The sequence below is a fragment of the Scyliorhinus torazame genome, chromosome 21, assembly GCF_047496885.1.
Source record: "Scyliorhinus torazame isolate Kashiwa2021f chromosome 21, sScyTor2.1, whole genome shotgun sequence".
Lineage (NCBI taxonomy): Eukaryota > Metazoa > Chordata > Chondrichthyes > Carcharhiniformes > Scyliorhinidae > Scyliorhinus > Scyliorhinus torazame.
Window position 1 is genome coordinate 80,544,175 of NC_092727.1, and position 12,992 is coordinate 80,557,166.

The window sequence follows — 12,992 nt, forward strand, 5'->3', positions numbered from 1 at the left end:
CTTGAGGGGACTCAGGAGAGTGTTAATATTTGTTGAGGGGATTCAGGAGAGTGTTAATATTTGTTGAGTGGATTCAGGAGTGGGTTAATATTCGTTGAGGGGATTCAGGAGTGTGTTAATATTTGTTGAGGGGATTCAGGAGTGTGTTAATATTTGTTGCCGGTATTCCGGAGTGGGTTAATGTACGTTGGGGGTATTCCGGAGTGTGTTAATATTTGTTGAGCGGATTCTGGATTGTGTTAATATTTGTTGGGGTATTCCGGATTGTGTTAATATTTGTTGCCGGTATTCCGGAGTGGGTTAATATTTGTTGGGGGTATTCTGGAGTGTGTTAATATTTGTTGGGGGTATTCAGGAGTGAGTTAATATTTGTTGGGGGTATTGAGGTGTGTGTTAATATTTGTTAAGGGGATTCAGGAGAGTGTTAATATTTGTTGAGGGGATTCCAGAGTGTAATAATATTGGATGGGGGTCTGTCCGGAGTGTATTCATATTTGTTGGGGATATTCTGGTGTCTGTTAATATTTGTTGAGGGGATTCCGGAGTGTGTAAATATTTGTAGGGGTCATTCCAGAGTGTGTGAATATTTGTTGGGTGTCAGTCCGGAGCGTGTTGATATTTGTTGGGGATATTCAGGAGTGTGTTAATATTTGTTGGAGGGATTCAGGAGTGTGTTGATATTTGTTGAGATGTTTCCGGAGTGTGTTAATATTTGTTGAGGGGTTTCAGGAGTGTGTTGATATTTGTTGAGTGGATTCTGGCATGTGTTAATATTTGTTGGGGGTCATTCCGGACTGTGTTAATATTTGTTGGGGATATTCCGGAGTGTGTTAATATTTGTTTGGGATATTCCGGAGTGTGTTAATATTTGTTGAGTTGAATCAGGAGTGTGTTGATATTCATTGAGGGGATTCAGGAGTGTGTTAATATTTGTTGAGGGGATTCCGGAGTGTGTTCATATTTGTTGGGTGTATTCCGGAGTGTGTTAATATTTGTTAAAGGGGTTCCGGAGTGTGTTAATATTTGTTGAGGGGATTCAGGAGTGTGTTAATATTTGTTGAAGGGATTCCGGAGTGTGTTTGTATTTGTTGGGGAGATTCAGGAGTGTGTTAATCGTTGTTGAGAAGATTCAGGAGTATGAGAATATTTGTTGAGGGGATTCAGGAGTGTGTTAATAGTTGTTGAGGGCATACCTGATGTGTTAATATTTGTTGGGGGTTTTCCGGAGTGTGTTAATGTTTGTTGAGGGAATTCAGGAGTGGGTTAATGTACGTTGGGGGTATTCCGGTGTGTGTTAATATTTGTTGGGGATATTCTGGAGTGTGTTAATATTTGTTGGGAGGATTCAAGAGTGTGTTAATATATGTTGAGTGGAATCAGCAGTGTGTTAATATTTATGTGGGGATGTCGGAGTGTGTTAATATTTGTTGAGGGTATTCAGGAGTATGTTTATATTTGTGGTGGGGATTCAGGAGTGTGTTAATATATGTTGAGGTGTTTTCCGAGTGTGTTAATATTTGTTGAAGGGATTCAGGAGTGTGTTAATATTTGTTGAGGGGTTTCAGGAGTGTGTTGATATTTGTTGAGTGGATTCTGGCATGTGTTAATATTTGTTGGGGGTCATTCCGGACTGTGTTAATATTTGTTGGGGATATTCCGGAGTGTGTTAATATTTGTTTGGGATATTCCGGAGTGTGTTAATATTTGTTGAGTTGAATCAGGAGTGTGTTGATATTCATTGAGGGGATTCAGGAGTGTGTTAATATTTGTTGAGGGGATTCCGGAGTGTGTTCATATTTGTTGGGTGTATTCCGGAGTGTGTTAATATTTGTTAAAGGGGTTCCGGAGTGTGTTAATATTTGTTGAGGGGATTCAGGAGACTGTTAATATTTGTTGAGGGGATTCAGGAGTGGGTTAATATTTGTTGAGGGGATTCAGGAGAGTGTTAATATTTGTTGAAGGGATTCAAGAGAGTGTTAATATTTGTTGAGGGGATTCAGTAGTGGGTTAATATTCATTGAGAGGATTCAGGAGTGTGTTAATATTTGTTGAGGGGATTCAGGAGAGTGTTAATATTTGTTGAGGGGATTCAGGAGTGGGTTAATATTTGTTGAGGGGATTCAGGAGTGGGTTAATATTCATTGAGGGGATTCAGGAGTGTGTTAATATTTCTTGAGGGGACTCAGGAGAGTGTTAATATTTGTTGAGGGGATTCAGGAGAGTGTTAATATTTGTTGAGTGGATTCAGGAGTGGGTTAATATTCGTTGAGGGGATTCAGGAGTGTGTTAATATTTGTTGAGGGGATTCAGGAGTGTGTTAATATTTGTTGCCGGTATTCCGGAGTGGGTTAATGTACGTTGGGGGTATTCCGGAGTGTGTTAATATTTGTTGAGCGGATTCTGGATTGTGTTAATATTTGTTGGGGTATTCCGGATTGTGTTAATATTTGTTGCCGGTATTCCGGAGTGGGTTAATATTTGTTGGGGGTATTCTGGAGTGTGTTAATATTTGTTGGGGGTATTCAGGAGTGAGTTAATATTTGTTGGGGGTATTGAGGTGTGTGTTAATATTTGTTAAGGGGATTCAGGAGAGTGTTAATATTTGTTGAGGGGATTCCAGAGTGTAATAATATTGGATGGGGGTCTGTCCGGAGTGTATTCATATTTGTTGGGGATATTCTGGTGTCTGTTAATATTTGTTGAGGGGATTCCGGAGTGTGTAAATATTTGTAGGGGTCATTCCAGAGTGTGTGAATATTTGTTGGGTGTCAGTCCGGAGCGTGTTGATATTTGTTGGGGATATTCAGGAGTGTGTTAATATTTGTTGGAGGGATTCAGGAGTGTGTTGATATTTGTTGAGATGTTTCCGGAGTGTGTTAATATTTGTTGAGGGGTTTCAGGAGTGTGTTGATATTTGTTGAGTGGATTCTGGCATGTGTTAATATTTGTTGGGGGTCATTCCGGACTGTGTTAATATTTGTTGGGGATATTCCGGAGTGTGTTAATATTTGTTTGGGATATTCCGGAGTGTGTTAATATTTGTTGAGTTGAATCAGGAGTGTGTTGATATTCATTGAGGGGATTCAGGAGTGTGTTAATATTTGTTGAGGGGATTCCGGAGTGTGTTCATATTTGTTGGGTGTATTCCGGAGTGTGTTAATATTTGTTAAAGGGGTTCCGGAGTGTGTTAATATTTGTTGAGGGGATTCAGGAGTGTGTTAATATTTGTTGAAGGGATTCCGGAGTGTGTTTGTATTTGTTGGGGAGATTCAGGAGTGTGTTAATCGTTGTTGAGAAGATTCAGGAGTATGAGAATATTTGTTGAGGGGATTCAGGAGTGTGTTAATAGTTGTTGAGGGCATACCTGATGTGTTAATATTTGTTGGGGGTTTTCCGGAGTGTGTTAATGTTTGTTGAGGGAATTCAGGAGTGGGTTAATGTACGTTGGGGGTATTCCGGTGTGTGTTAATATTTGTTGGGGATATTCTGGAGTGTGTTAATATTTGTTGGGAGGATTCAAGAGTGTGTTAATATATGTTGAGTGGAATCAGCAGTGTGTTAATATTTATGTGGGGATGCCGGAGTGTGTTAATATTTGTTGAGGGTATTCAGGAGTATGTTTATATTTGTGGTGGGGATTCAGGAGTGTGTTAATATATGTTGAGGTGTTTTCCGAGTGTGTTAATATTTGTTGAAGGGATTCAGGAGTGTGTTAATATTTGTTGAGGGGTTTCAGGAGTGTGTTGATATTTGTTGAGTGGATTCTGGCATGTGTTAATATTTGTTGGGGGTCATTCCGGACTGTGTTAATATTTGTTGGGGATATTCCGGAGTGTGTTAATATTTGTTTGGGATATTCCGGAGTGTGTTAATATTTGTTGAGTTGAATCAGGAGTGTGTTGATATTCATTGAGGGGATTCAGGAGTGTGTTAATATTTGTTGAGGGGATTCCGGAGTGTGTTCATATTTGTTGGGTGTATTCCGGAGTGTGTTAATATTTGTTAAAGGGGTTCCGGAGTGTGTTAATATTTGTTGAGGGGATTCAGGAGTGTGTTAATATTTGTTGAAGGGATTCCGGAGTGTGTTTGTATTTGTTGGGTGTATTCCGGAGAGTGTTAATATTTGTTAAAGGGGTTCCGGAGTGTGTTAATATTTGTTGAGGGGATTCAGGAGTGTGTTAATATTTGTTGAAGGGATTCCGGAGTGTGTTTGTATTTGTTGGGGAGATTCAGGAGTGTGTTAATCGTTGTTGAGAAGATTCAGGTGTATGATAATATTTGTTGAGGGGATTCAGGAGTGTGTTAATAGTTGTTGAGGGCATACCTGATGTGTTAATATTTGTTGGGGGTTTTCCGGAGTGTGTTAATGTTTGTTGAGGGAATTCAGGAGTGGGTTAATGTACGTTGGGGGTATTCCGGTGTGTGTTAATATTTGTTGGGGATATTCTGGAGTGTGTTAATATTTGTTGGGAGGATTCAAGAGTGTGTTAATATATGTTGAGTGGAATCAGCAGTGTGTTAATATTTATGTGGGGATGCCGGAGTGTGTTAATATTTGTTGAGGGTATTCAGGAGTATGTTTATATTTGTGGTGGGGATTCAGGAGTGTGTTAATATATGTTGAGGTGTTTTCCGAGTGTGTTAATATTTGTTGAAGGGATTCAGGAGTGTGTTAATATTTGTTGAGGGGTTTCAGGAGTGTGTTGATATTTGTTGAGTGGATTCTGGCATGTGTTAATATTTGTTGGGGGTCATTCCGGACTGTGTTAATATTTGTTGGGGATATTCCGGAGTGTGTTAATATTTGTTTGGGATATTCCGGAGTGTGTTAATATTTGTTGAGTTGAATCAGGAGTGTGTTGATATTCATTGAGGGGATTCAGGAGTGTGTTAATATTTGTTGAGGGGATTCCGGAGTGTGTTCATATTTTTTGGGTGTATTCCGGAGTGTGTTAATATTTGTTAAAGGGGTTCCGGAGTGTGTTAATATTTGTTGAGGGGATTCAGGAGTGTGTTAATATTTGTTGAAGGGATTCCGGAGTGTGTTTGTATTTGTTGGGTGTATTCCGGAGAGTGTTAATATTTGTTAAAGGGGTTCCGGAGTGTGTTAATATTTGTTGAGGGGATTCAGGAGTGTGTTAATATTTGTTGAAGGGATTCCGGAGTGTGTTTGTATTTGTTGGGGAGATTCAGGAGTGTGTTAATCGTTGTTGAGAAGATTCAGGTGTATGATAATATTTGTTGAGGGGATTCAGGAGTGTGTTAATAGTTGTTGAGGGCATACCTGATGTGTTAATATTTGTTGGGGGTTTTCCGGAGTGTGTTAATGTTTGTTGAGGGAATTCAGGAGTGGGTTAATGTACGTTGGGGGTATTCCGGTGTGTGTTAATATTTGTTGGGGATATTCTGGAGTGTGTTAATATTTGTTGGGAGGATTCAAGAGTGTGTTAATATATGTTGAGTGGAATCAGCAGTGTGTTAATATTTATGTGGGGATGCCGGAGTGTGTTAATATTTGTTGAGGGTATTCAGGAGTATGTTTATATTTGTGGTGGGGATTCAGGAGTGTGTTAATATATGTTGAGGTGTTTTCCGAGTGTGTTAATATTTGTTGAAGGGATTCAGGAGTGTGTTAACATTTGTTGAGGTGTTTTCTGAGTGTGTTGATATTTGTTGAGGGGGGATTCAGGAGTGTGTTAATATTTGATGAGGACATTCAGGAGTGTGTGAATATATGTTAAGCAGATTCCGGAGTGTGTTAATATTTGTTGAGGGGATTCAGGAGAGTGTTAATATTTGTTGAGGGGATTCAGGGGAGTGTTAATATTTGTTGGGGGTATTCCGGAGTGTGTTAATATTTGTTGAGCGGATTCTGGATTGTGTTAATATTTGTTGGGGTATTCCGGATTGTGTTAATATTTGTTGCCGGTATTCCGGAGTGGGTTAATATTTGTTGGGGGTATTCTGGAGTGTGTTAATATTTGTTGGGGGTATTCAGGAGTGAGTTAATATTTGTTGGGGGTATTGAGGTGTGTGTTAATATTTGTTAAGGGGATTCAGGAGAGTGTTAATATTTGTTGAGGGGATTCCAGAGTGTGTGAATATTGGATGGGGGTCTGTCCGGAGTGTGTTAATATTTGTTGGGGATATTCTGGAGTCTGTTAATATTTGTTGAGGGGATTCCGGAGTGTGTAAATATTTGTTGAGGTGTTTTCCGAGTGTGTTAATATTTGTTGACGGGATTCAGGAGTGTGTTAATATTTGTTGAGGTGTTTTCCGAGTGTGTTAATATTTGTTGAGGGGATTCAGGAATGTGTTGATATTTGTTGAGGGGGGATTCAGGAGAGGGTTAATATTTGCTGAGGGGATTCAGAGGAGTGTTAATATTTGTTGGGGGTATTCTGGAGTGTGTTAATATTTGTTGAGCGGATTCTGGATTGTGTTAATATTTGTTGGGATATTCCGGATTGTGTTAATATTTGTTGCCGGTATTCCGGAGTGGGTTAATATTTGTTGGGGGTATTCTGGAGTGTGTTAATATTTATAGGGGGTATTCAGGAGTGAGTTAATATTTGTTGGGGGTATTGAGGTGTGTGTTAATATTTGTTGGGGATATTCTGGAGTCTGTTAATATTTGTTGAGGGGATTCCGGAGTGTGTAAATATTTGTTAGGGGTCATTCCAGAGTGTGTGAATATTTGTTGGGTGTCAGTCCGGAGTGCGTTAATATTTGTTGGGGATATTCAGGAGTGTGTTAATATTTGTTGGAGGGATTCAGGAGTGTGTTGATATTTGTTGAGATGTTTCCGGAGTGTGTTAATATTTGTTGAGGGGTTTCAGGAGTGTGTTGATATTTGTTGAGTGGATGCTGGCATGTGTTAATATTTGTTGGGGGTCATTCCGGACTGTGTTAATATTTGTTGGGGATATTCCGGAGTGTGTTAATATTTGTTTGGGATATTCCGGAGTGTGTTAACATTTGTTGAGTTTATTCAGGAGTGTGTTGATATTCATTGAGGGGATTCAGGAGTGTGTTAATATTTGTTGAGGGGGTTCAGGAGAGTGTTAATATTTGTTGAGGGGATTCAGGAGAGTGTTAATATTTGTTGAGGGGATTCAGGAGTGGGTTAAGTTTTGTTGAGGGGATTCATGAGTGGGTTAATATTCGTTGAGGGGATTCAGGAGTGTGTTAATATTTGTCGAGGGGATTCAGGAGAGTGTTAATATTTGTTGAGGGTATTCAGGGGAGTGTTAATATTTGTTGGGGGTATTCCGGAGTGTGTTAATATTTGTTGAGCGGATTCTGGATTGTGTTAATATTTGTTGGGGTATTCCGGATCGTGTTAATATTTGTTGCCGGTATTCCGGAGTGGGTTAATATTTGTTGGGGGTATTCTGGAGTGTGTTAATATTTGTTGGGGGTATTCAGGAGTGAGTTAATATTTGTTGGGGGTATTGAGGTGTGTGTTAATATTTGTTAAGGGGATTCAGGAGAGTGTTAATATTTGTTGAGGGGATTCTGGTATGTGTTAATATTTGTTGGGGGCCATTCCGGACTGTGTTAATATTTGTTGGGGATATTCCGGAGTGTGTTAATATTTGTTTGGGATATTCCGGAGTGTGTTAATATTTGTTGAGGTGATTCCGGAGTGTGTTGATATTCATTGAGGGGATTCAGGAGAGTGTTAATATTTGTTGAGGGGATTCAGGAGAGTGTTAATATTTGTTGGGGGTATTGAGGTGTGTGTTAATATTTGTTAAGGGGATTCAGGAGAGTGTTAATATTTGTTGAGGGGCTTCCAGAGTGTGTGAATATTTGATGGGGGTCAGTCCGGAGTGTGTTAATATTTGTTGGGGATATTCTGGAGTCTGTTAATATTTGTTGAGGGGATTCCGGAGTGTGTAAATATTTGTTGGAGGTCATTCCAGACTGTGTGAATATTTGTTGGGTGTCAGTCCGGAGCGTGTTAATATTTGTTGGAGGGATTCAGGAGTGTGTTGATATTTGTTGAGATGTTTCAGGAGTGTGTTAATATTTGTTGAGGTGTTTCAGGAGTGTGTTGATATTTGTTGAGTGGATTCTGGTATGTGTTAATATGTGTTGGGGGCCATTCCGGACTGTGTTTATATTTGTTGGGGATATTCCGGAGTGTGTTAATATTTGTTTGGGATATTCCTGAGTGTGTTAATATTTGTTGAGGTGATTCCGGAGTGTGTTAATATTTGATGAGGGGATTCCGGAGTGTGTAAATATTTGTTGGTGGTCATTCCGGAGTGTGTTAATATTTGTTGGGGGTCAGTCTGGAGTGTCTTAATATTTGTTGGGGATATTCAGGAGTGTGTTAATATCAGTTGAGCGAATTCAGGAGTGTGTTGATATTTGTTGAGGGGTTTCAGGAGTGTGTTGATATTTGTTGATGGGATTCTGGAATGTGTTAATATTTGTTGGGGGTCATTCCGGTGTCTGTCAATATTTGATGAGCAGATTCTGGAGTGTGCTAATATTTGTTGGGGGGGAATTCTGGAGTGTGTTAATATTTGTTGGGGATATCCTGGAGTGTGTCAATATTTGTTGAGGGGATTCCGGAGTGTGTTAATCTTTGTTGAGGGGATTCAGGATTGTGTTAATATTTGTTGGGGGGATTCCGGAGTATGTTAATATCTGTTGAGGTAATTCCGGAGTGTGACAATATTTATTGTCATATTCCAGAGTGTGTCAATATTTGTTGGAGGTATTCTGGAATAATTAATATTTATTGGTGATCATTCTGGACAGTGTTAATATTTGATGGGGGTCAGTCTGGAGTGTGTTAATATTTGTTGGGGGTATTCAGGATTGTGTTAATATTTGCTGAGGGCATTCCAGAATTTGTTAATATTTGTTGGGGTATTGTGGACTATGTCAATATTAGTTGGGGTTATTCCAGAGTGCGTCAATATTTGTTGAGGGGTTTCCAGAGTGTTTCAATATTTGTTCGGGGTATTCCGGAGTGTGTTAATATTTGTTGCGGTTGTTCCAGATTGTGTCAATATTAGTTGGGGTTATTCGAGAGTGTGTCAATATTTGTTGATGGGATTCTGGAGTGTGTTAATATTTGTTCTGGGGATTCTGCAGTGTGTTGATATTTGTTGAGATGATTCTGGAGTGTTTTAATATTTGTTGGGGGTACTCTGCATGTGTATTTAGTGGCAGGCGGTATTCCGGAGTGTGTATTTAGTTGCAGGCGGTATTCCGGAGTGTGGATTTAGCTGCAGGCGGTATTCCGAAATGTGAATTTAGCAGCAGTCGGTACTCCAGCATTTGTATGTAGCAGCAATCGGTATTCCAGAGTGTGTTTTTAGCTGCATGCAGTATTCTGGAGTGTGTATTTGGCTGCAGGCGGTATTCCGGAGTGTGGATTTAGTTGCAGGCGGTATTCCGGAGTGTGTATTTGGCTGCAGGTGGTATTCCGGAGTGTGTATTTAGATGCAGGCGGTATTCTGGAGTGTGGATTTAGATGCAGGCGGTATTCTGGAGTGTGTATTTAGTGGCAGGCGGTATTCCGGAGTGTGTATTTAGTTGCAGGCGGTATTCCAGAGTGTGTATTTAGGTGCAGGCGGTATTCCGGAGTGTGGATTTAGATGCAGACGGTATGTTAAGCGGATTCCGGAGTGTGTTAATATTTGTTGAGGGGATTCAGGAGAGTGTTAATATTTGTTGAGGGGATTCAGGGGAGTGTTAATATTTGTTGGGGGTATTCCGGAGTGTGTTAATATTTGTTGAGCGGATTCTGGATTGTGTTAATATTTGTTGGGGTATTCCGGATTGTGTTAATATTTGTTGCCGGTATTCCGGAGTGGGTTAATATTTGTTGGGGGTATTCTGGAGTGTGTTAATATTTGTTGGGGGTATTCAGGAGTGAGTTAATATTTGTTGGGGGTATTGAGGTGTGTGTTAATATTTGTTAAGGGGATTCAGGAGAGTGTTAATATTTGTTGAGGGGATTCCAGAGTGTGTGAATATTGGATGGGGGTCTGTCCGGAGTGTGTTAATATTTGTTGGGGATATTCTGGAGTCTGTTAATATTTGTTGAGGGGATTCCGGAGTGTGTAAATATTTGTTGAGGTGTTTTCCGAGTGTGTTAATATTTGTTGACGGGATTCAGGAGTGTGTTAATATTTGTTGAGGTGTTTTCCGAGTGTGTTAATATTTGTTGAGGGGATTCAGGAATGTGTTGATATTTGTTGAGGGGGGATTCAGGAGAGGGTTAATATTTGCTGAGGGGATTCAGAGGAGTGTTAATATTTGTTGGGGGTATTCTGGAGTGTGTTAATATTTGTTGAGCGGATTCTGGATTGTGTTAATATTTGTTGGGATATTCCGGATTGTGTTAATATTTGTTGCCGGTATTCCGGAGTGGGTTAATATTTGTTGGGGGTATTCTGGAGTGTGTTAATATTTATAGGGGGTATTCAGGAGTGAGTTAATATTTGTTGGGGGTATTGAGGTGTGTGTTAATATTTGTTGGGGATATTCTGGAGTCTGTTAATATTTGTTGAGGGGATTCCGGAGTGTGTAAATATTTGTTAGGGGTCATTCCAGAGTGTGTGAATATTTGTTGGGTGTCAGTCCGGAGCGCGTTAATATTTGTTGGGGATATTCAGGAGTGTGTTAATATTTGTTGGAGGGATTCAGGAGTGTGTTGATATTTGTTGAGATGTTTCCGGAGTGTGTTAATATTTGTTGAGGGGTTTCAGGAGTGTGTTGATATTTGTTGAGTGGATGCTGGCATGTGTTAATATTTGTTGGGGGTCATTCCGGACTGTGTTAATATTTGTTGGGGATATTCCGGAGTGTGTTAATATTTGTTTGGGATATTCCGGAGTGTGTTAACATTTGTTGAGTTTATTCAGGAGTGTGTTGATATTCATTGAGGGGATTCAGGAGTGTGTTAATATTTGTTGAGGGGGTTCAGGAGAGTGTTAATATTTGTTGAGGGGATTCAGGAGAGTGTTAATATTTGTTGAGGGGATTCAGGAGTGGGTTAAGTTTTGTTGAGGGGATTCATGAGTGGGTTAATATTCGTTGAGGGGATTCAGGAGTGTGTTAATATTTGTCGAGGGGATTCAGGAGAGTGTTAATATTTGTTGAGAGGATTCAGGGGAGTGTTAATATTTGTTGGGGGTATTCCGGAGTCTGTTAATATTTGTTGAGCGGATTCTGGATTGTGTTAATATTTGTTGGGGTATTCCGGATCGTGTTAATATTTGTTGCCGGTATTCCGGAGTGGGTTAATATTTGTTGGGGGTATTCTGGAGTGTGTTAATATTTGTTGGGGGTATTCAGGAGTGAGTTAATATTTGTTGGGGGTATTGAGGTGTGTGTTAATATTTGTTAAGGGGATTCAGGAGAGTGTTAATATTTGTTGAGGGGATTCTGGTATGTGTTAATATTTGTTGGGGGCCATTCCGGACTGTGTTAATATTTGTTGGGGATATTCCGGAGTGTGTTAATATTTGTTTGGGATATTCCGGAGTGTGTTAATATTTGTTGAGTTGAATCAGGAGTGTGTTGATATTCATTGAGGGGATTCAGGAGTGTGTTAATATTTGTTGAGGGGATTCCGGAGTGTGTTCATATTTGTTGGGTGTATTCCGGAGTGTGTTAATATTTGTTAAAGGGGTTCCGGAGTGTGTTAATATTTGTTGAGGGGATTCAGGAGTGTGTTAATATTTGTTGAAGGGATTCCGGAGTGTGTTTGTATTTGTTGGGGAGATTCAGGAGTGTGTTAATCGTTGTTGAGAAGATTCAGGAGTATGATAATATTTGTTGAGGGGATTCAGGAGTGTGTTAATAGTTGTTGAGGGCATACCTGATGTGTTAATATTTGTTGGGGGTTTTCCGGAGTGTGTTAATGTTTGTTGAGGGAATTCAGGAGTGGGTTAATGTACGTTGGGGGTATTCCGGTGTGTGTTAATATTTGTTGGGGATATTCTGGAGTGTGTTAATATTTGATGAGGACATTCAGGAGTGTGTGAATATATGTTAAGCAGATTCCGGAGTGTGTTAATATTTGTTGAGGGGATTCAGGAGAGTGTTAATATTTGTTGAGGGGATTCAGGGGAGTGTTAATATTTGTTGGGGGTATTCCGGAGTGTGTTAATATTTGTTGAGCGGATTCTGGATTGTGTTAATATTTGTTGGGGTATTCCGGATTGTGTTAATATTTGTTGCCGGTATTCCGGAGTGGGTTAATATTTGTTGGGGGTATTCTGGAGTGTGTTAATATTTGTTGGGGGTATTCAGGAGTGAGTTAATATTTGTTGGGGGTATTGAGGTGTGTGTTAATATTTGTTAAGGGGATTCAGGAGAGTGTTAATATTTGTTGAGGGGATTCCAGAGTGTGTGAATATTGGATGGGGGTCTGTCCGGAGTGTGTTAATATTTGTTGGGGATATTCTGGAGTCTGTTAATATTTGTTGAGGGGATTCCGGAGTGTGTAAATATTTGTTGAGGTGTTTTCCGAGTGTGTTAATATTTGTTGACGGGATTCAGGAGTGTGTTAATATTTGTTGAGGTGTTTTCCGAGTGTGTTAATATTTGTTGAGGGGATTCAGGAATGTGTTGATATTTGTTGAGGGGGGATTCAGGAGAGGGTTAATATTTGCTGAGGGGATTCAGAGGAGTGTTAATATTTGTTGGGGGTATTCTGGAGTGTGTTAATATTTGTTGAGCGGATTCTGGATTGTGTTAATATTTGTTGCCGGTATTCCGGAGTGGGTTAATATTTGTTGGGGGTATTCTGGAGTGTGTTAATATTTATAGGGGGTATTCAGGAGTGAGTTAATATTTGTTGGGGGTATTGAGGTGTGTGTTAATATTTGTTGGGGATATTCTGGAGTCTGTTAATATTTGTTGAGGGGATTCCGGAGTGTGTAAATATTTGTTAGGGGTCATTCCAGAGTGTGTGAATATTTGTTGGGTGTCAGTCCGGAGTGTGTTAACATTTGTTG